Here is a 20778-nt window from a genome sequence, read left to right as displayed (position 1 = left end):
ACAAGATCCATTCTTTATTTTCAAAACACAGAAATTACAAAAGTAAACAAGCAGTAAATGGGAACAATGCCCATAGAATGCTTTACAAATTGAGCAAGGAGGTCAAAGTTCACAAAGCACATATTTTATGTAGGTCCAAGGAAAACTGTAGACTTGCTGTGAAACATAGCAAACCAACTGTTGACTGTTTCATATCAAATTTTTCATCCCATCAAGAGAAGAACCCCATGCCAATCCCATCCCATTTGTTTTTCTCCTCAGTCATAAAAAGGCTGCATATCATAGAGGCTGCTTGGATGATGTGGAAAGTAATACACTGGGGCTGCAATTAACCTGGTCACTCAAGCAAGGCAGGTCATTGTGAATAAATCAATCAGAGTCAGTGCCCCAGCTTGACATTTGCAAGCTGTCCACTTCCTTCCATCCCTTCGTATTCTTGTATTGACCTTTGCTGATGTGTATTGCAGATGCATGAATGACACCACCAAAGCAAAGTAAGCTAAGTAGGAGTTGCCAGACAAAATTAAACAAAACAGAAACAATTATTAGTGGCACTGGTATAGACTATCCTAAAAGAAAAGCAGGATCAGATCTGCCCAATTGCTCATGCCAGGCAATCCCTACTTCTCCTTCCACAAGACCAAAAGCACGAAATGGACTGATTGGATAGTTCCACCCAACCACAGGTGTGTTAGACCTCAACTACAGGTGTAAGATCACCTGGAAAACCCAACTGTAGTCCTTATTCTTAAAAACAATATATGATTCCTGCTTCTGCAATTAATAACGAGCAATGCTACCACAGCTCCATTTTTAAACAGCTGGCCTTTATTCACTTAACAGCTTTAACTATATATTATCCCAGTTTTACTTCAGCTCTTTTAAGGCTGCATCTCCTTCATAATTCCACTGGCTACGGTGATGCACAGTCCAAAAAGAAGCCCTTTTAGACTTAGAACTGTGCCTATCTTTGGCATACAGCCATGGCAGGATTCAGTTCTAGTTAATATACATAATTTCCTACTTACTAATGCATTTTGTTATTCATTCCTAAAGAATTGTAAGAACCTTCTGAAGGTCTCTATGGTCTGCTTCGAAGCTAACTAGAAGATTGTGTTATCCAGTTCAAATTTCTGTAAGTTCTTCCCTCTTTTTCATTTCCAGTTCATTAATACATTTAAAAGAAGGAGTAGAACTTTTAAAAGTAGGAGTATAGAGAACCCCATTATTTACTTTTTCCAGTATTAACTATTTATCTTGCTTAATCTTTTAACCAGCTGCTAATCTGTTAATGTTCTTTTGATGCCAATGTAATTTCTCATTTTTGGAGGGTCACTGATGAGGGGCCTTGCCAACGATAGCATCAGTGCAATCACCATGATCCACAACTTTGTGACATAAAATGCTGTGGGCTTTGAAAATGCTGTGGGCTTTGAAAAAACCGGTTTCTCTTGACAAACTACCTTAACATACTGTGTGGGTCCATGAAATTAAGCACTGTTTTCAACAATGGTTCCAGTTTATTGATCCAATACGAATATCGTTAGAAAATAAACAGGAAACAGCATAACTGAAAAATGTTTTTGACCTAGATTTGTTACCTGCTGTTTTTTTTTGTCTGTGTTCCTTTCTAACTCACTCTGAAAAGTGCTTTTTTTAAAAAAAAAAAAACCTTAGCTAAATACTGTTACTTGACCAAATGAAGATTTTCCAAGTGTAGGCTTGCAGTAATTATGAAATTTGAATTTACTGGATGCATACTTCTTATGTAGCTGTTGAACCTAGGTCATCTTTCAGAAAAGAAGCTGTCAATATTTAAACTGAAATAAAATTAAAATTGTAAAATGCAGAAATCGTCTGAAGAAAAATAAGTATTAAAATACAGCTTCTGACCAATGGGTACTATTGCTGAAAGAAGTGTTGAAAATTTCAACCCCCCCAGGAGAGCTATTGTGGTAATGTGTTCAGAGCAGACCTACCCATCTGAGACCCTCTAAATGTTCAGAGATTGCAAATCTCAGATAAGACAGTAAATTCTGGGAGTTGTAGCCCCAACCCATCTGCACAATTCCAGTTTGAGGAAGGCTGATTAACTCTTCAACCTAAGATGAGGTTCAAAGCTGAGTTCAGTGATTAAGCTCTAGCCCAAGCCAGATTCAATTCTACTTGCTCACTACAGTGTTATGAAGATAAAAGGGGAAACGGGTGAAAAAAGAATGTATATGCTAATCTGAGATTCTTGGAGGAAGACCAGAATAAAAAATGCCATACATGAATGTGAACAAAGACTAGGCTATATGCCTGCAATACTTTTCAATTGGCTATGTGATTGATATTATTTGATTTATATTGCAATTTTATAGTGAAGCCTCTGATACTGAGTAAACTGCATTAATGAAGTGGAATGCTCAAAGATCCAAGGAACAGCACATTTGCAATCTTACTTAGAGAAGTGAAAGTGGTTAATCTGGCTGGTTTTAAATGTGACATTGTTCTCAGGGGTACAAGGCAGAATAAGATGATGATGTCACAAGAACTGGGTAGCTAAGGGGAAAGAGAACTAGATGCAGGGTGTAAATAACAGATTGAAAGCAAGCTGTGGTAAAGATAAGGGAGGTGATAGAGGAGAAAGTTTGAGGAGGAGGCTTTGATGAAAACTTCCAAAATTTAAGATCAATATCACAGGTAAGGAAACATCTCAACCACAGGCCAGCTGAGTGATGTGGTTGAAGTCATAACCAAGTGCCTGGAAGCTGTGTGAATCTGGATGGGAAGGAACACACTCAGGCTCAATCCTGACAAGACTAAGTGGCTGTCTCAATATGGACCTCCACATCTGGAGATATTCCATCACTGACTCTGACCGGGGTTGCACTTCCCCACTTGAGACTCGTGCACAATCTGGGGATGCTCTTGGACTCTCAGCTCCCACCCAAAGAGCCAGTGGAAGTTGTAGTTAAGAGGGCCTTTGCACATGTACATCTGGTGCACCAGCTATACCCTTTCCAGACAGTCACTCATGCCCTGATCACCTCACAACTGGGCTACTATAATGCACTGTACTTGGGGCTACCCTTGAAGATGACCCACCTGGTCCACAATGCAGTGGTGAGGGCAGTGATGGGTTTGCTGCATTATACACATGTGACCCTGCAGTTCATGAGCTGCACTGGTTACCAATTGTCTTCTAGGTTCAATTTAAGGTGCTGGCTATCGCCTTTAAATCCCTTCAAACCTTAGGGCCTGGCTTAGGTCCCACCAATTAAGCAATGCCATCTTGCAGGACCTAAGAAATATGACTACTCCATTGCAGCACCTGCCCTCTGGAAAGATGTTCCCCTGGAGATTTGTGTAGATCTTACCATTATAGTGTTTCAGAAATAGCTGAAGACTGGCTGTTCTCCCAGGTTTTGGAAACAGGGTGATTGTGGTGCCCCCTTTTATTGCAGATAGTTTATAGCTGGTGTCTTGCTTTACTGATCAGTTGTATATTTTTTCCATATATTTTTAATCTATAAGCCACCCAGCGTCATTGTAGAGTCAGGTAGCCTTCACATTTAATTAAATACATAAATTATATGGGAGTGGGGTGGCAAGTGGGGTCTTGAGAACAGCCTCATTGGTAGATCATAATAGGGTTGCAGCATGATAACCAAGGGTATCATAAGGGGGAAGAAGAACTCAAGCTTGAGACCACTTTTCCCCGTTCTTGAATGTTAACAGTTATGTGTAAAAATCTAAGCAGCCCCATGATGTTCAGGTGCTAGCTTTTATTTAAAAGATTTGCGTCCCTCTGCTTCCTTGTTTTGTTTTGGGGTTTATATATTGTTAGTAGGCTTGGGTAATTGTAAATTCTGACTTTCACAGTTATATAGGATCCCATCCAATTATGCATCAGGAATTCTGCTCTTAGGGCATCACTGATGCCTCACATTGGCAGCATGAGAGAAGATTTAATTGGCAGTCTGGTTTATTGTGGAGAGAGGGGATAACATAATTTACCATTATCCCCCATCCTGCCCCAATTTGTATAAGCTCTTCTAATGTACCTTGGGCTCAAGTAGAAAATACTCTTCAAGGAGCTTGGGTTTCTTTTGTTATGTGGCTTATGGAAAACACTCATTTTCAGGTAATGCCATTTCAGTATCTTTCAGAAGGTCTGAAAACATCCGTTTTGAAAAAAAAATGTTTAAAATGCAGTATTAAGAAAGAAGAATTATATAAGGCATTAATTGTTTAAGAGAACTCAAGCATGAAATCTGCAGCTGGTCTTCTATCATTTACATTTCTATCCAAACCACATAGTTTGGTTAAATCACTAACCTGAAAATTAGGGGGTTGAGTGGAAATGCTGACAACTCTAAACTTCAGTGGCACAGTAATCCTGGAAGCCATTTTAAACTAAGTTCAGGTTTAGAAAAAAATGCAATTTAGGGGTGCTTAGGACCACAAAAATAAAATTATGGCTTTTCTTTTTCTGTCATACAGTACTGTGTTCAACAGGGTAAAGCTGATTGGGGTGGTAAATAGTTCCAGGATTGGTCCTACAAACACACCAGCCCTGGCATTTCTATCGACACCTTTACGTTTTCTCTGAAATGTTCCATTTCTTCTTGCTAGCTTGTATTTTCTCCCCCTTTAATCTGCCTGAGCCTTTAGTTCTCAACTTGCTTTTTCTCTAAGTCAACTGTCCTAAGACAGCATTTTTGCCTTGATAATGATGTTAACTAAATAAGTGATATCACTAAAATGCAACAGAAAGATCCACCACTGCTTTGCCACAAGAAACGTTCAGTGAGACCTCTAAAGGCAGCTTTGTAGAAAAATATGAAGGAAAAATAACCCCGATAAATCCGTGAGGGCAATAATACATTGGATGGCTGCTTTATTCTATTTTTGTTTTGTTTGTTTCCAAAACAGAAGTTCCTACATGCATTCCTTTGCCTAAAACTAAATTGGGAAAAAAATGATAAGTGCATTAACAGCCCAAAGCCAGCTGTTGAGAGAGAGGCCATTTAGGATGCAACTTGTCTATTATATTAAACATTTACAAGCAATTTCTGAGTATATTTATACTTATTTACGAAGTTTGTACGTTGCCTTTAGACACCAGCTCGAGACTTTCACTGCATTATTTAACCTTTAAAGCTGTATATAGCTTTGCTCCTAGGTACTTTTAGGACCACCATCTGTACGTAGAATGGACTCCCCCAGTGCATGCTCCCTGGCAAAATCTATTCATGATCCTCCATTCTTGAGATGAAAAGAGGGTAGGGGCTCAATGTTGTTGTTGCAGCCCCCAAGCCAGAGCCCACTCTAATTGGCCTTCCAGAAGTGAGTAAAAACTGGAGTATGTCTGGGAGAAGTTGGCACCATCTGTTTTTTTGCATTGTAGCATTTTTTGGTGTTAATTTGTTTTTATTGTTTTATTATTATAAATTGCTGGGAGTCCATGTAGATTACACTAGTATATAAAACAAATATATCACATATTCTGGTCAGGGGCAGAGATATGCAAATCATGTATCATCTGCATTGAAGATACCTTACTCTGTGTCAATGAATGATCTCTCCCAGTGATTTAATGAAGTTATTATACAATATGGGAGAGAGAACCTAGCTCCAGGACACTTCACAGTGAAATAAGTAAGGGCTCAACAAGCTTCATAGTCACCCAAAAGTGAGCTGTCCATAACAAGGGACTGCAAATAATTTCTCCTATGACCAGATCACATCTTAGATGCTCTGAGGTAAATACCAGATGCAAGTGTTGCTCCCCATGTTAGTAGGGCCCATGAAATCCTGAGCCACTTCTACCCCCACCCAGGGATGGAAGGTTGAAATTTCCTCATTACTTACTTTATTTATTATTTATTAAACTTGTCCCCGCCCATCTCCCCCCAATGGGGGACTCTGGGCGGCGTACAACATATTAAAACAATAAATAAATATACAGTTAAAATGTATAAGAGGACACATTTACAAAGAATAAAAGGAAAAGGAAAAATCCAGGAGGCCGATGGAAGCAACACCAGGCCTCTAGCGGGCTAGCCAACTCCATATCTGACCTCCCTCCCCACCCCAGGCCAGATGGCAGAGCCAGGTCTTCAAGTCCCTCCGAAAGGCTGGGAGTGAGGGGGCCTGTCTCACCTCTGGGGGCAAGATATTCCAAAGGGCGGGGGCTATGGCAGAGAAGGCCCGCCTTCTGGACCCCGCTAGTCGGAGTTCTTTTGCCGAGGGGGTCCAGAGCATGCCCTGTGTGATCGGGTGGGATGGGTTGAAATTGTGGGGGAGAAGCGGTCCCTCAGGTAACCTGGCCCCATGCCATGTAGGGCTTTATTGCTTTCCTTATATGGAAAAATGCAATTCACAAGTCCTTAGATTCACCAAACAAATAAATTATAATTGCTTTCTCCAAGAGCTTTAATCAAATCATCTCTTCCCAAAGAGTTAAATGCTTTTGCAGGGATTCTCTTAGGACTTTCAACAATGAACCTCCGCTGACTACTGTCCTTATTTTTCAGGATTAAAATGAAGTCTTCATTGAAAATCCTTGGCTTTGGAACATAAAATCAAATGATTTGAGTTGGCTCACAGACAACCTCAGACTGGGGATATCATAAAGTAACCATGATTTGAAAGGCTGAGAATAATGAATTCATTCAGAACAGCCACATAGGTCCAGAACTGGCACACGCAAGGAGGCTTGCAAGCTTCTGAGAGCTACAGCAATACAATATTTTCAGTTTAAAGAGGTATAAATGTGTAGTAACCCCAAAAAAGTAAATGCAACAGAGCTGTAAGAAAAGCCAGAATAAATAGAGAGTGGAATCTGACGCATTTAAAATACTGGAGTGGAATGAAATACTGGCATGTTCCCTATCATAAAAATAAAATAATGGGAAATGGTAGCATTTTAGTGCTTTCTACAGATACCCTACAAATAAATAATTGTACTATTAAATAACTGGTGGAGAAAGAGGAAACATAAGATTTTTACTATCCTTGAATCCAGCACTTCTGATCAGCAGTTGCAAAAAAAAAAAAAAGAGGGGTGCCAAGCTTCTGGACATTATTTTAAAAAGGGCTTCATTACTGCATTTTTGAAAACCTCACATAAATCAACCAGCAGCCTTTGGATTTCAATGTACCAATGTACATTTGACAAAGGGGTATTACTTGTTGGCTGGGCAGCAACTAGCTATAACCTTTCCTTTTTTTTTGAAAATCTGACAGAGAGCCACACAACTGTAGGTTTCCTAGGGCTATTCCATTGCTAAATGATTTTTGCCTGTCAAATGTTGCTGCATAGAATGCATAGACTGGCTCACTCATTATATTCTTCCTTGGAGAATGAGCTGATCTCTTGAATGCATGGACCGATTCCAAGTGGTATATGAAGCATGAGTGCATATACCACATGGATTCTACTCTAATTCAAAGGATTGTGTATATATGGCACTACAATCTAGTGTGCATGTAAGCTGCCATGGAGTGACACAACTGAAGCTTGAGTATTGAGTAACTGCCGGTCAGGTCAACAACTGCAGAATAAAGACATGGATCCTGGAAAGCCCAGCTGAAACAGAAGAGAGATGAGTACTTACAAATCTAGGAAGAGGGAGACCCAGTTTAGTGCTTACAGAAGCAGTTAGGACAGAAGGATAATACCTTAACTGAACAATGGATATTACTCAAATAACAAAGCTAGGAGGAATGAAGTTCAGTTTAACGTACAGGACCTGATGATAATGATGAATTTAATCACCCTGGCCAGCACAAACATGGCAGCAGTATGAACTGTGTATTTATATAAGTTTTAAAATATGTAGAGCAGTGTAAAGCATAGCTTCTGACCTGAACATCAAAATGTTTCTAGCTCTCATGGACACGAACACTGAAATACATAGCAATGACCACGGCAGTTCTCTTTTTTAAAGATTCTTGTCTTCCAAGGACCTGGCAGCTGGAGTGAGTTGAGGAGGATGCCTGTAAGTGTCTTATACTGTACATTTGCACAGTGTCCTGGTCTCTGCTATGTATTTGTTTTTTGTTTTTTTCCAGAATGCCCCAAATGCTACATGTTGGGGGAGAAAATATCAAACCCCAAACTCATTAAGCTGTGCTGCTATTGCTGCACACCCACCATCACCACCGATTCCTTCCAGGGATACCCTGAACCCCCCAAGAAGCTTCACTGAAGAACTCCAAAAAGCTTGTGCAAATATGCTAACTCCAAACAGGACACTGCGTTAAGGGTATTTCGACATAGTTCCAATTCTTAAGGTTTTTTGCTTGGTTTGTTTTTAGATCTTAGGGACATCTATTCATGGCATAAATATTCTATCCAAAAATGGCATATTCCAATGTGCCACAGAGTAAAAGTGCTGACTCTAACACACTTTCTCTTGATGCATTTACGTTGAGCATCATTCAGAATCATCAAAACGCGCTCTCTTACCTGGCTCTCAAACAATCTCTGCAACCTTCTTTTCTGCTGCCGCCCACCCTGATCTTGCCAAAATACAACCATCCTCTTGGATAACCAGGCTAAGTGGTGACCATATAAGACGTGCACATCCAAAAAGAGGAACAGCATTTCTGGTATGTAGTCACTCTGCTGGATTAACAAGTATGTGTTCACTGGGCAGTTTTCGTGTGTTTGAAGAATTTGTGTCAGTCACTGAAACCTAGATCAAACAGGGTCAACAGTTTTAACAGGTAAATATATCTGAATCAACTCCTTCCCCTCATCCTCAGGAATATCACTCATTTCAAATACAGCTAGTATAATATTTATACCTATAAGGGCAAACTTAAAAACCCTCTCAAAACCAGCTGCAAACAGGAGATCAGGTTGCAACATGTAAAATCAGAGCAAGGTTACAACTGTGTGATTGGCAGGGAGTTGCTCTGCCACTTGCTATCAGTTGGTTTCCATGGTCCCCCCCCCCCCCGGCGGCTTATTAATATATTATTAAATTAGCCTCAAGATTTTCCAAGTTTGACCAATCCAGGGATGGTTAAATGGCAACGTGAAGAAAAAATAATGAGTAATTTACAAGTTGCTTTTCCCTGTACCACAAAGTTATGCTAAAGGTTTGCAAACCTTTTAAAACTGCTTTTTTTGCCTTCCTCTCCATACAAAAAACTTCCACAAAAAAACTTACCATCAGGAGTGTGTGTTTTTTTAAGCAAAAACAAAAACAAGGAAATCTGATGGCAATGATGAATACAACATGAAAATATTTAATAGTTCTCATTAACAGCATGGCTGGAGAAAAGATTTGATTTATGAACAGTATGCCACAGTTATAAATAAGCTGCACTTTGCTTCCAACACAGCTGGTCAAGAAAATTAATGTTTTGTTTTCTGCAACCTTTGTACTTTCCCTTCCTCTGCTACTATGGTGAAGCTTAATGCATATTTAGCTGGTTGTTCTCAGAAAAATCATAGAACCTTGTCCAGCTTTTGGATAAAACTAAAGCACCCAAGAAGAACATGTAAAGGCTTTGTGGTGTTGAAGATGAAAGCCACACCTTTACACACTAGTGCATTATCCCTTTTCAGAAGTTTAACTTCTTGCCAGAATTTCTTTTTGCTAGCATCACTTCTCCTTCAACATGTATAAGGAAAACATGCTTAAAATGTTTATTTGCATAGAACCCTTCTGAGATACATCTTTGAATAAATTAAAAATAGTATGATGACTGTTGCTTCACTGAATAGTATATCTGAAGTATAAGATTAGGGTAGGGAGCAAAATACCTGGGTTGAGCCTAAATAGTACAGTTGTGCTAGTCATTTAAACCAGGCAGAGCCCCTCTTGATTGCGATAAAATTTAAGAAATATTACAAACCAGCTTTAAAACCCTATATACATATTAATGTGTTTTTACAAATATTTTTCAAATGATGATTAAATTCATTGGCCGTCCAACTCCAGTGGACTCACATGCTGTATAGTAATGTTATTGAATTGTATGGTATGGATTCAAATTGCTAACTAAATGGAATATAAAACATTGTTTACATTAATAAAAATTACTGTCATACAGCAATGGCTGCTTCAAATGTACGAAAAGATTTCAGCACTGTTTTGCTGCCTAATTTTCTTAGAAAAAAAAAAGCAAAAGCTTTTCCTCAGAAATGCATTTACTGAGAGAACAAAAAGAGAAAAGAAAACTCTTTAAGCAACACAGGAATTATACTTGAATGTAGATTCCGAAAAACGGGTTTGCACAATGTACTGTTTGGCAAAACAGCATCTTTACTTATATAAGGAATAAAATCTGATGGATCTTTAGCCAACTGTTGTTAATCTCTTCTGTTGGCCTAGCTGTTTCATACAGAGATCAATGACGTTATGAAGTAAATAATTCTTACAGCAAAGAAGAAGAGCACAACATAGTATAGAAACAACCTGCAATGAAACCTCACAGCACAAAAGTTAGGATTTACTGATGCACTGGACGATGGTTAAGGGCAGCAAATTGGAAGTTGGAAGATGGAAGTTTCGAGACTAACAATTTCTAAATCTATGATGATTTTGATGAATCTGCTTAGGAAGGCAAGTTCACAAGAGCCACATGGAAATGAAGACTTAAGCCTTACTCAGGTTTTATAAAAATGTAAACATGGAGAGAAGATGGAAAAACACTATATTCATATTTGATTTAGTTGAACATAGTTACACTGTTTCGTGCAAATGGGAACCCAATTCACACACCACATTCAGTTGAGTACAGTTTACAATTTTGTTTGATCCATACCAATATGGGGAGGTCAGGAGTGGAAATAATTAGCAGCCATAGGCAAATGGGGAACATATTCTTTACTTTGGCATTAAAAGGATCAGAAGGACATCTCAGAAAAGGAAATAAAAGAAGCAGAAATTAAAAACTGAATAGAATATGTATTTTGAACTCTTCATCTTGTCATCAGGAAAACACATAGATGCCCACTTTATACTTTTCATCAGAAATATAGATCCAGTGTGGTGTCATGGTTAAGGTGTTGGACTAGGACCAGTGTTTCCCAGGTTCAAGTCCACCATCAGCTTTAGAAGCTCTTTGGATGACTTGGAGTTAGTCACCCTCTCTCACGCCAACAACAGAATTGTTATTCTGGGGAAAAACTAGAGGAGGGAATGCTATGTACACTTATAACTCTATCAAATATATAAATAAAAATTCAAACCACAAGTCTTTCTGGATCTTCTGATGCATCAAAACCAGCTTCATATGTTCTCAACCAAGAACTATGGTTAATACTTTTTTTAAGCCATCATATGGTTTTTGTTTGATTTTGGTTTAATGTCTTATGTGAGTCCAATCACTTAGTGTATGGAATATTTTGTGGCTTTGTGTTATGTGCAAACCCAGTTTATGTACTCTTTTAACGCTGATAAAGTTGCAGAGTAAGAAAAGATCTCATAATTGTCAATCTCTTTCCCTTGTTCTGTAGAAATGAATGTCTGTTTAGAGCTTTTATTAATGTAAAAAAATCTACTTTTTTCTCCCAGCTCAGTATGCGGAATTTACGAAGTAATGAATATAGCTTTAGCCATTCATTTCATAAAGCTCATTTATTTTCATAAAGCACTATGCTCTGTCCTAAATTCAATCATAGAGCTTTATGAAAATGAATGGGTAAAAGTACATCTATAACCTTGTAAGGACTTGGCTCAGAGCTCAATTATTCCATATGCTTCAAAACAACTTGAATTCCACGTTTCCCTCAAGGCAATATTATTGACACTCCATATAGTAATAATGATCTCCCTAAAATGAGATGCAGGTGGTATTTCTGTGATTACTCAGCTTTGATTAAAATACATGGGTAGCAATCGGAAGAGAAAAGCTAGTAACTATGCCGCAATTTTGATAATATGTCTTGAATTGCTACTGTAATATAAAAGCATATGGACGGGAACCTAGTGGTGACAACTGTGGGCTCTATTTGCCTCTCATGAATTATTAGGATAGGCTACTTATTCAGTCTTAGCTGATAACTTTTTAGGTATAAGCCTCTGGTACATTTTGTAATAAAACATCTAATCACTGAAAACAAATGTCCCTTTGCAAAAAAACAAACCCTATACATGTAGAACTTTTTAAAAGGTATAATGGATTGGATTCAATCCAGATTAAGTTAAGTAAACTGCCATTAGACTGAAGTGAGTGGAATAGGTTAGTTATGACACCTTCTCTCTCAGTGAATTCACCTGATTTAGGACTGAATTAAATGGGACATCGCCCTCTGGATACCATTTCAGGCACTCTGCACTAGAGCTGAGCTTTTAACCTGAGTTGAGCTAGGAAAGACCTGATGGCAACATCTTTCTCCAGCTAAGCAGGAGGAAGTAGATATGGCAGGTAGACACCAAAATGGCCTCCTTTCTTACGTTCTCAGACAGCAACAGGGCCTTGTCAAAGGAACTAAGCTTTTATGCAAATAACATTTCCAATGGGTGTAATTTAATATTACCTCATCTGCATTTCCAGAAAGGTTTGATATAGGAATTCTGCCTCTTCTACCCTAATCCTTCAGAGAAGTGGTAACTTGACTCTATGTTCCCATGACATTAGTATGACTATAAAATACAAGAAAATAGAATCTATTTCCTGCAATAAAAATACAACTATATTGTTATAGTTTTAAAATTACAAGAGTTTGTGAGAGAGAGGGAGGGAGAGGGTGAAAGAGAATGAAAGAGAATTCTGGAATCCATTTTTTATAGCAATTATCCTTCTTGAGATATTTCTGTACACAGTAATATATTCATAATGTTCTGACCACTAAGAGACTTAACTGGGGCACAGCTATTTTTGTAGTTTACTAAAAATTAGCAGCATCCTCATGGGACTGTCTCTTACCTATATAAGGGAAAAATAATACTTCCCTCTTATATTTTGGTGGGCCAAAGTATTTTTTTCCAAGCCTCCAGGGAAAAAGTTGTCTTTGGTTATTGGCTCTGATCTATCTGAAAGCAGTGTGTGAATAAACAATCTGGAGAGAAAGAAACAAAGAACCACCAACCCCCTATAATACTGACTGAAGCATGTTTTTCTGCATGACATCTAGAGGATGCTTGAAGCAGTCAAGTATTGCAAATACTGATGCACACCAATTTTTGTGCCCACAATTCTAAGACAAGTGTGTAGATCAGAACTATGTACTGAAGTACATGTGTATGTGCGCCTTTGAGTCAGTTTTGACTCCTGGTGACTACCTGGACTACAGCCTGCAGTTCTCTTGGTAAGATTTCAGAAATAGTTTGCAATTTTCTTCTGCCTAGGGCAGTGTTGTCCAAACCTGGGCACTTTAAGATGAGTGGACTTCAACTCCCAGAATTCTGGGAGTTGAAGTCCACTCATCTTAGTGCCCAGGTTTGGACAACACTGGCCTAGGGCTATGAGAGTAACCAGCCCAAGATCACCCAGCTGGTTTTGTGCCTAAGGCAGGACGAGAACTCACAGCCTCCTGGTTTATAGCCTGGTGTCTTTAACCACTACACCAAACTGGCTCTCTTTTTACGGAAGTATATAGTTGAATGCAATTCTTGGTGCAGACTTTTCTCAAAAATAATGAGGCAGTACCTACTTTTAAGTGAACAGATGTGAAAAAAGCATGGATCATAAATGATCCAATTCATCCCTCCTTAAACGAATCTTCCTGTAATTTTATGGATGGGCTTGAGCTATGCTGCTATATGCACAGGGGAAAGCAGCCTCAGAATCTACATGAAAGTCAGGATATGAATGCACCAAATCTATTACTATATGCCTATATGTTTGTGTGCTATATGTCTGTATATAAGTTGCTAGGAGGATATTTGCTATAAGGTAAAAGCCTACATAAATTTTAATCTTATAGCAGCAGCCCTCAATCTAGTCTTCTTCTAGTCTTCCAAGAGGCCAGAATTTAAAAGACTGGACCAACACAGCATTGCTTTTATACTTGAGTTTTGTTATATGCTCCTGATTAATTTCCTTGGGACCCCTGAGCATGCCACTTAGGATTTTCCACTTAACAAAAACAGATACCAAACTGTTTTCTCTGCTTTCACAGAACCAAGAACTTATCCCAGGAAGAACTTCCTGGAAGGGCTGATTCAGGAGGAGGGGGCGATGCTGCACATACTTATACAGGACTTTATAGATTTCCAAATTGTTTTCAAAGGCAACTCTATATCCAGAGTATTGCAGTAATCTAATCACAAAGTGATGAAGGCATGAGTCAAAAGTGCAAGGGCTTTGTAATAGAGCATCGGCCAAAAGACCTCATGGTCATGGACTTCCGCTGCCAATACAGTAGTAGCCTTGAGTCCTGGAAGGCCTCCAAGTTGTGGATTTGCTCCCTCAGGAGCAGTGCCACCCCATCAAGAGACAACAGTGAAGATGACCAACAAGGGTAACTCCATCTTGCTTCTGTCCAATTTCAACCTTTATCCCATCCAGAGCATTACAGCCTCCAGAGAAGACTTCCACAGCATTACAGGTATGGCTTGGGGTAGTAAAGTACAGCTGAGTATCAATAGCCTAATTAAGATTTTTTAAAATCTGTTCAATCATGTCTGATTCTCTGATTTGATTCAGTGGAGAAAGACCAAACCATGAGGCACTCCATGAATGAGGAGCCACCAGGCCAATCTTTCCTCCCTAATCTCCCTGACTGAAATAACCTGCTAAGGAAAGAATGGAATCACAGTAAAACTGTTCTCCCCATTCCTAGTTTCCATAGGTGGCCTACAAGGATGCTAGTCAATGGTACTGAAAGCTGTTGAAAAGTCTAATAGGACCAGAAAGATTGACCTAGCCCAAATATGTCTCCAAAACTCTCATCCCTTAGCAGGATCAATGCCTTTTTTGTCTCATGCTAATGCTTGAACCCTAACTGAAAAGGGTCTAGGTGATCATTTCCTTTTAGGAAACTCTGTAGTTGAATGTCCATTAGTCTCTCAACAACCTAAAAAGGGGAAAGAGCCTGAAAGTAATTGTCAAATATGGCTGGATCTAGGGAAAGCCTCTTGGGGAGGGGGCTTAACATAGCCTCTTTCAAAGCCACAAGCAAAAAGATGTTGACCGTCTTCTGAATCCAGCCAGTCACATCTCCATCTGCTCTTCAAAGGACCCCAGAAGGGCAAGAGTCCAAAACTCAGGTGTCAGGAGACATCCAAGAGAGCATCTTACCCATGTAGGTCCTTTTTACATTAAAAAGATTCCCACATACAGTGGGGCAAAAAAGTATTTAGTCAGCCACCAATTGTGCAAGTTCTCCCACTTAAAAAGATGAAAGAGGCCTGTAATTTTCATCATAGGTATACCTCAACTATGAGAGACAAAATGAGGGAAAAAATCCAGAAAATCACAATGTCTGATTTTTAAAGAATTTATTTGCAAATCATGGTGGAAAATAAGTATTTGGTCACCTACAAACAAGCAAGATGTCTGGCTCTCACAGACCTGTAACTACTTCTTTAAGAGGCTCCTCTGTCCTCCACTCATTACCTGTAGTAATGGCACCTGTTTGACCTTGTTATCAGTATAAAAGACACCTGTCCACAACCTCAAACAGTCACACTCCAGACTCCACTATGGCCAAGACCAAAGAGCTGTTGAAGGACACCAGAAACAAAATTGTAGACCTGCACCAGGCTGGGAGGACTGAATCTGCAATAGGCAAGCAGCTTGGTGTGAAGAAATCAACTGTGGGAGCAATAATTAGAAAATGGAAGACATACAAGACTGGGGCTCCACGCAAGATCTTGCCCCGTGGGGGTCAAAATGATCACAAGAACGGTGAGCAAAAATCCCAGAACCACACGGGGGGGCCTAGTGAATGACCTGCAGAGAGCTGGGACCAAAGTAACAAAGGCTACCATCAGTAACACACTATGCTGCCAGGGACTCAAATCCTGCAGTGCCAGATGTGTCCCCCTGCTTAAGCCAGTACATGTCCGGGCCCATCTGAAGTTTGCTAGAGAGCATTTGGATGATCCAGAAGAGGACTGGGAGAATGTCATATGGTCAGATGAAACCAAAGTAGAACGTTTTGGTCTAAACTCAACTCGTCGCATTTGGAGGAGAGAGAATGCTGAGTTGCATCCAAAGAACACCATACCTACTGTGAAGCATGGGGGTGGAAACATCATGCTTTGGGGCTGTTTTTCTGCAAAGGGACCAGGACGACTGATCCGTGTAAAGGAAAGAATGAATGGGGCCATGTATCGTGAGATTTTGAGTGAACACCTCCTTCCATCAGCAAGGGCATTGAAGATGAAATGTGGCTGGGTCTTTCAGCATGACAATGATCCCAAACACACTGCCTGGGCAACGAAGGAGTGGCTTCATAAGAAGCATTTCAAGGTCCTGGAGTGGCCTAGCCAGTCTCCAGATCTCAACCCCATGGAAAACCTTTGGAGGGAGTTGAAAGTCTGTGTTGCCCAGCGACAGCCCCAAAACATCACTGCTCTAGAGGAGATCTGCATGGAGGAATGGGCCAAAATACCAGCAACAGTGTGTGAAAACCTTGTGAAGACTTACAGAAAACGTTTGACCCCTGTCATTGCCAACAAAGGATATATAACAAAGTATTGAGATGAACTTTTGATACTGACCAAATACTTATTTTCCACCATGATTTGCAAATAAATTCCTTAAAAATCAGACAATGTGATTTTCCCCCCCATTTTGTCTCTCATAGTTGAGGTATACCTATGATGAAAATTACAGGCCTCTCTCATCTTTTTAAGTGGGAGAACTTGCACAATTGGTGGCTGACTAAATACTTTTTTGCCCCACTGTATCTTAAAATGCAATACACTGGTCCTGAAAATTCTGGATAATTTGTCATTTTTTAGATTCTGAGAGTTACCAGTTCCTGCTAATTTATGTCTATAACTTCACTATTCAAGGGATGTTGATGCACTGGCTTGTCTTCCACACTTCCAGACTGACAGAAAAAATGTATTTCTGAAAGGGGTTAGACTGTATTGTTGAATGTCAACAAAATCATCAAGGAAGAATAAACATTTTAAAAACAGCCCAATTCCATAAATACATGTATACCCAATTAATTGATGTATATCTGTACACAGGCAAATCTTTCATGGTGTCTCTCCAGCAAACCTGTCCATGGTTTTTATGAATTTTTACAGTCTTCTGATGGCATAAAGATGTGAATTGTTGAAGACAGACAATGGAATACAAGAACGTAGGAAGCACTTTTAAACTTAATCAGATGGAAGTTTTTCCCCAGCATTTCCTTGTGTATAAGCTGATGACAAAAACACTTTGTGCATGCTTTCTGCTGTTCTGTCTTTGGAGGAGTACACAAATTATTAGCTATGAAATCCTTTCCAAATGCTAGCAACAAGGCTGAAGACTCAGCTTAAAAAACAAAGAAGTTGATTTTTGCTTTTTATATTAAAAGCAAGTCTGAAGCTCAAGGAAAAGGAAGGGAAGGGTGTTTCAGGAAGAACATAGTTTATTTAAGCAAATCCAGAATGACAACAATTACCTGAAGCACCAACATATCTGTGCTAGTCTAGCTGTTTAATAACACTGAGTCATCCTGTGTAAGAATAACTGAAGAAAGAGTGACATGATGTCCTGTCAGTAAGCTCTGGTGTTATTCCAAACCCTTACATTAAAAGCTACTAATAGTGCTGTTATACTTAGCAAACTGATCATTTCTGTAGATGCACAGCATGAGGCAGCTGAGTTACCTGATTGGCCCACTGCCTCTGAATCATTATGAACTGTGACAATCAAGAGAGAGAATTGGAAAACAAGAATCGGAATGTCAGTATGCATAAACTGAATTCTGGGGGGAAGATCTGAAGGATGCGATTGCCCAAATTCAAGATCAGATTCTTTGGGTGCTGGGAATAAACCCTTTCCTACCTCAATAAAACTGGAAGTATCCTGGACTCCCCCCCCCCCTTTCATTGTATACCTAGACTTAGGAGCATACCTATGTATCTATAACCATACTGCTGTATTGTTGATCTTATGATACACTGTAATGTGGATAGATTTGTGGTGGCGGGAGCATAGCACTCTGTTCCTTCTATCTTTTGCATGTAATTATTTCCATGAGTTAATTTTGCTTTCATGCTATTCTCCTTCCTACTGCTAATTGATACAAAGAGGCAGTCTACTAAACACAAGCAGTCTTGAATCTGCCAACTGGAACTCTGGCCTGATGCTGTTTTTCACTGACTTAGAAGAATCTGTGGGGAGTTTTTTCAATTCAAAGCAAGGGAATGAATTGAACTTCTCATCGTTATGGAAGTCATCAATATAAGATTTATAGTTCTTAAGTATGTGAAAACAGTGATTAGTTACTGTACATATCTGGTTAAGTTTGTACTGCCTTATTGGATTAGCTGCATTCACCATGAGATTAGAAGACATCATTTTTCACAAAAGGCTACGGAAGTCATAACACAGATGGCTTAATATTAAAAATACGGTAGACAATTTTTGAATGTTAGATAATTTCAAAAAGTGTATATGCATAAGGGAATTCAATCACAATTTATGACTGGAGACGCTCAGTGTAGTACAATATTTAATGCATCATAATTTATGTTTTTCTGCAACTTGCAGTGGTGCTTTGTGTGATTCATACAAACTGGTGGGTTATGGATGGACGGGGGACTGATGTTTATCTCTGGTTCTGCTTTTTCTCCATCCACACAGCTGCTTCCTCTACTTGATCCCTTCACTTCAACACTTCCCTCCTTGGAACTCAAAATGGCTCAGGAACCTTTGAAACCACAGTCCTGATAACACATCTCTTCCAAGCATTGTCCAGTTAACAAACATCTGTGCTGGTTCTTTTCAAGCACAGATAGTGTTTCTGTAAAGACAATAAAACTTTGCTTTGTCAACTGAACATAATTTTAGAATTTTCTAATGTTGTCTTGGATGCAGATTAAGAGGCAAAACAAAATCTGGGTTATGAAAGAGTCCTGCCACAAGAAAGAAATAATTGGCATGGAATTCATTAGAAAAGAAGGAAAGACTGTTCCTTAGTCTTTCAAGTTGTTCTTGTCGTCCAGTTGCTTCTGACTCTTGATGGACAAGAGTTTGCCAACGGCTCCCTCTTTTGAACTCAATTGTAAGCTACCGTTTGTGGTATTTGTAAGACAAACTAGCTATCTTATCTATTGCCTTTGATTTTTTTCAAGCATTAGGGCAGTGTTGTCCAAACTTGGCCACTTTAAGATGAGTGGACTTCAACTCCCAGAATTCCCCAGCCTCCAATTCTCGGAATTGAAGTCCACTCATCTTAAAGTGGCCAAGTTTGGACAACACTGCATTAGGGTCTTCCCCAAAGACTTTTGCTTCCCCATTATATCAGCCATTAGATAAATCTTATATTCTAAGATTTAGTATTTAGTAATTATTATTAGCATTACCAGTGAGCTCTCTGGTTTTACAACAACTGTTACTGAACAATTTGTTCTTTCTGCTGTCCAAGGTATTCTCAATACTTTTTTTTTTTCAGCACCACAGTTCACCAGATTTTTCCTGGTGGCGCAGCATTTACAGCCATACATTATGACTGGGAACTCCACTGCCTTGACTATGCATGCCTTTCCTGACAGTGTGATATTTCTGTAGTTTAAAATTGTTTAGATTTGCCACAAGCTTTTTCCCTGAGAAGCAGATGTCTATTTATGTCATAATTACAGGCAACATCCCTGTGGAGTTTTGAGCCTAGGAACATAAAGTCTGTTACTATTTCCCCAACCTCTTCATCTATTTGCATTCAGTTAGCACCAGCAGTTGACATTTTGTAATTATTTTTTTTTTAAAATATTGAGAATCGGAATGGCTGCTGCACTTGTATTTCGCCTTCATTAAGAAATTCCCTAGATCTTTCTCACTTCCAGACACCAAAGTGGCATTATTAGCGTATCAGAGCTTGCTAATATTTTCTTCAGCAATTTTAATTCTATCTTCTGTTTCTTCTACTCTAGAGCTGATCACAACTGAAGCAGCATATAAACCTAAGCAAGCAAATAAATGAACAAATAAATTTCTAATGATACGCTCTGCGAGTCCGAGCTTGTGGAAGGATAAAAATAGAATAAATAAATGCGTAAGGTGACAGTATATAACTCCTTTCCCACTTGTGAACCATTAAGTGGCTCCATATTCCTTTCTTACTGTTGCTTTTTTGTCACCAAGCAAACACTTCAATATGCAGATGAAGTGGCCCGGTATGCTCATATGTTTAAGTGCTGTCCATTTAAAATTGGTCTATGGAATCAAGAGCCTTGGTTAACAATAAATAAGCAGTAAAGCAAAAATAAATGTATTTTTGGAACTCTTTGTGCCTTTTCCACTATCTCCTGGATATTTGCAGTGGGTTCCTGTGTGCCTCTGCTTTTTATTTTTAAACCAACTGGTACCGCTGTAAAATACTAACAGTCTCTGATATGCTAATAATGCCACTTTTGTTCCATGTATTATTGAAGTCTGGATTGCAAAACCTTGAGTATTATCTTATGAGCATGTAAGAAAATTGGAAATGTTCATCTGAACACTTTTTTTTTTTTTGGAGTAACCTTTTTGACTACTGAAAGATAGCTTGATCTTTTCCAATCTCCTGGCCACGGTCTTCTAAATCTGCTCTTAAAAAAGAAGCAGGGAAGTTGAGGTAACAAATGCATAAGGTACAGAAATTACAGGACACTTAAGTCTTACGAGAAGTGATGCCACCTACGCTATTAGATTTTCTTCTGGGAATAGGGGAGA

General features: G+C 39.1%; 1 protein-coding gene and 1 long non-coding RNA gene across 3 annotated transcripts in view; one reads left to right on the top strand and one right to left on the bottom strand.

The window, feature by feature from the left end:
* Positions 1-20778, bottom strand: part of LHPP (phospholysine phosphohistidine inorganic pyrophosphate phosphatase) — a 146831-nt gene that overhangs the window by 24125 nt on the left and 101928 nt on the right. The window lies entirely within an intron of this gene.
* Positions 1027-19138, top strand: LOC112541321 (uncharacterized). Its single transcript, XR_003085336.2, has 3 exons — positions 1027-1135; positions 14075-14503; positions 18712-19138. It is a non-coding gene; the product is annotated as an uncharacterized LOC112541321 (long non-coding RNA).

The sequence above is a fragment of the Python bivittatus genome, unplaced genomic scaffold, assembly GCF_059951505.1.
Source record: "Python bivittatus isolate LINGU-HERP-01145 unplaced genomic scaffold, Pbiv_v1 ctg000980_np1212, whole genome shotgun sequence".
NCBI lineage: Eukaryota > Metazoa > Chordata > Lepidosauria > Squamata > Pythonidae > Python > Python bivittatus.
Note: the sequence above shows the minus strand (reverse complement) of the source record. Positions and strands in the feature narration are given on the sequence as shown.